Raw genomic sequence first — 4,097 nt, 5'->3', positions numbered from 1 at the left:
TTTTGTGCATTTTATTCTTATTGATAGCAATTTTTGTCATATATATTCATGGATTAGCCTAATTGTTCTGAGCTTGCTGGATTGAAGAAATTATTATGATAAATCTTCACTGAAGAAAAAAGGAAAATACTTCTTGCTTTGAGAATTTAAGAAAAAAACTTTCTTTAGTTTTCTATTTTGTTCTTGACTATTCTGTGTGTAAGAAATATTTGAATATATGTGAATGAAGGTCATGATATACATAGAGGACCCAAACGTATGTCATTTCTTTCTTGATATAAGAACTACATTATCTATTATTCTAAGAGTTGGGACCAAAGCATGTCCTGAACACGAGTTAAAAAAAAAAAAAAAAACTGGTCTCTGCTGCAGTACCGAAGAAAGTCGCTATGCAGGGAAGCCAAAATCTAATCATTTCTTTGATGAGTCAAGATCCATAGCTCCATGCAAGAACTAACCACGTACCGAATATCCTAAGAATACATTCATGGCTACTTGAGTTATGCTGCTATAACGTTAACTGCAAAACGAACACCGTTGCAAATGTAACCAAAATTTAAACCTTTTTGGCGCTTAGGTTATAGACCGATTCATAACCCACCCACCTCCATCAAAACATAAAAATGCAAAATAAAAACATTAAAGAATGCAATTAGCCACGCCCTCATTGGACGAACGGCTAATTGCCATGCTATTATTGGTTGACCTTCTAATTGTGATTGACAGTCTGGATCAGTCGTAAGTGCGCACAGACCCTAGTTCAACGACCTGTATGTCATTCACATTGCAATATTACGGTATAAATGTCCTGTGATGTCTTCTGTTACTAGTATTGCAACGGAGCATAGATACATCAGTTTACGGTAATTAAGAAAGGTATTGAACCGTGGAGGCACAGACGATACCCTCTTATAAACCGCTCACTCATGCAGAACGATATCATTATTAAACGGTATATCCAGTTCCTTTATCCGTGATTCCATTGCAAAACGTTAAATACTTTAAGTAGTTGAGTGCTTTCAAGCGCTCCGATTGGTCACCTCTAATTAACACCCTCGGTTTGAAAAAAGCATGTTTATACCAACATTTTGACCTCAGCGTCCCTATACAATTCTCCAATTACCCTATACAATAATACGCGAAGGCGATTAGTGATATAGGCTCTTTGTTTTCGCCAACAAACCCCGGCGTTAGTTTCCGAAAGACACAATTGTGTTTCGCGAGTCACTGATATGTCAAAGCCCGGCTTAGCTTACTTTTTCCCGCCTTGAGTTACTGTTTGTAGCCGGCGTGTGCTAGTGACTACACGACGGGAGAGAAACCATTGGAAACACCATAACACAACCACCTACTCTAACAAGGCGGTCTTACACTCTTACGTCCTAGCTTTAACTGTGTCTAAAATGAAGTCTTAAAGGAAACGGGAATGTCTTAAGAAGTTTCCAGCACTTTAAGATGGCGCCCGGACGATGTTTAAGTCCTCTACTGCTAGGTAAGTGACCGAACCGACCTCGTAGATAAACACATTATGTGGAGTCAGTCACTATAAGTAAACAACAGTTATAGACGATAATGTAGTGTTACTGTTATAATTATCACCATGCTTCGTGTTGATATATTCCTCATAATCAATAAAGGTGATAATTAAAACCTACTTTATTAGAAAAAGATAAACCTGAATGATTTTTTTCAAGGACGACCACAGTTCGACCGAGAACAGATAATTCAAACTAGACATGGCCGACTTAACTTCGTACATCTGTACAAAATTTTCGTGTATTCATACTCAAAATGTAGGTATTTGTACAATGGGGTTATACCATGCACCGTATGTAGTCCTGAAGTTTAGGCATTTTGATGTTGATGTACTATAATTGTTTGCAGTGTAAACATTGTAAGGCGTCATGATTATGCTTGCCGGAATAAGTGTGTGACATTTGGATAAACAAGAGGACAAACGGTGTAAACCCGACATAAATCCAGGCCCAGCCACATTTGTCATGGAACGCCGCATGACTCTGATGTCATAGAATCTTCAAGCAGGCTGTGACAGAACCAACGGTGCACAATATAAGACAGTCTCTTCGATAACAAGACGACAAGATTCTGAACCGACACATGTATAACTATCGGCCTTGGATTACACTCAGTTTGAGATACGGTTTTGGAAACACAGTGGAGAGTAAGTGAGGAAGGGAGAGAGAGAGAGAGAGAGAGAGAGAGAGAGAGAGAGAGAGAGAGAGAGAGAGAGAGAGAGAGAGAGAGAGAGAGAGAGAGAGAGAGAGAGAGAGAGAGAGACTGTTTTAGAGAGTGAGGGAGATAGACAGAGAGGGAGAGAGACAGAGAGGGAGAGAGACTTTTAGAGAGTGAGGGCGAGTGACAAAGGGAGAGATACTGAGAGACTGTTTTAGAGAGTGAGGGAGAGAGAGGGAGAGAGACTGTTTTACAGAGTGAGGGAGAGAGAGAGGGAGAGAGACACAGAGAGAGAGTAAGTGAGGAAAGAGAGTAAGTGAGGGAAAGAGAGTGAGAGAAAGAGAGAGGGCTAGGGGGTCCCGGCGGCCAATTGAATACTGCTTTTGTTCTGTCATTGCAGTAACAGGCATAACTGCTTGGAGATTAAGATAAAAATATAAGAAACAGCAAGACCAGTACTTCACTTTCTTAGGAGGGGGGAGCTAGAACAGAACTTTCTTATCGAAGTGAACGTCAATGTGTCGCAGCTGTTAAGAAATAGCATAAAACATAGATATTGATGACAATTATAGAGAAACACTGCAGTTTTTAGTTCCTAAAAGAATCCAAGATAATGCATATTCATGAACAAAATTCGTAATGCCAAAAAACACATGTCACAATATCATAAGAAAACCTTTCTCAAGTCACATGATGAATTTTTACACTTGTAAATCTGTTTCCTTTTATATCTGCAAAATGATACGTTTTGAACATATGCCAGAATAATTAGAAAAAAAACTGAGTATGGTACAAGCTACCAAAAATGAAAGTTCATAAAAAAGTTTCAGTGCACATTTGCATCTATTTCTACCACAGACAACACAACAACCAGTAGAAAACGACCGAGCGATATATTCAGATTGTTTCAATGATGCAATACGATACTAAAACACCTGTTGCTGATATGCGTTGTATTTTCTTCAGTTTGATATCATTTTCCACTTTGTGTCATGCCTAAAAGCCACACCCTTTCCCTCACCAATTGTGTATGTTTTCTTTCACGTACTCAGGTCTCTAAGGAAACAACAAAAAGGTTACTAGAGGTCATTCCGAATCCAAGGTCAAGTTCGCCTTCTTTAACAACATGGCGGTCGCTCTACCCATCCACCCTACACAGTTCCCCGGCCTCAGGCGGAATTCGATTGAACTGCAGCGCATGGGTCCGCGGACTTCGCTGGGCGAGTTCACTCACCAGTCCCGATCTCGCAGGTGCGACGAATTGCTTCTTCTTTGAATCTACGGTGGCCTATATGTGAAACATCCGATTGCTTCTTCTTTGAATCTGCGGTGGCCCATATGTGAAATATTCTATTGCTTCTTCTTTGAATCTACGGTGGCCCATATGTGAAATATCCTATTGCTTCTTCTTTGAATCTACGTTGGCCCATGTGTAAAATATCCGATTGCTTCCTCTTTGCATCTACGGCGGCCCATATGTGACATATCCGATAGCTTCTTCTTCGAATCTACGTTGGCCCGTATGTGCATTATCGTTCAGAAAGAAAAGTCGGGGATATTGGAATCCGTTGTTTAATTTAATTGGAGTAGTGAGCCTGTCCTAGCGACAGCCAGGTCCCGACTGAAGACTAGTCAATCTACATCTCATTTTAAAGACTTAAAATTGTCTAGAAATTGTTGTCAACTGTGTGCCTTAGCGTAACGGTGATTAAAATACTTCATTGCTCGTCAAGGTAAGTTAGACACTTCCTTTCACCGTACGCTCTGAGCGTTACGCCAATTAAAGACGCAACTCACTGGCTATCCCGAAATGTCCTTGGAATTGATGAGTGTTAGCTCAATGTTAAGATAAATGCGATCAAATATGCATATTAAACCTACATTAAACTATATGTATATCCAAA

This window comes from Branchiostoma lanceolatum, chromosome 6, assembly GCF_035083965.1.
Source record: "Branchiostoma lanceolatum isolate klBraLanc5 chromosome 6, klBraLanc5.hap2, whole genome shotgun sequence".
NCBI classification, from domain to species: Eukaryota; Metazoa; Chordata; class Leptocardii; order Amphioxiformes; family Branchiostomatidae; genus Branchiostoma; species Branchiostoma lanceolatum.
This window is presented reverse-complemented; position numbering follows the sequence as displayed.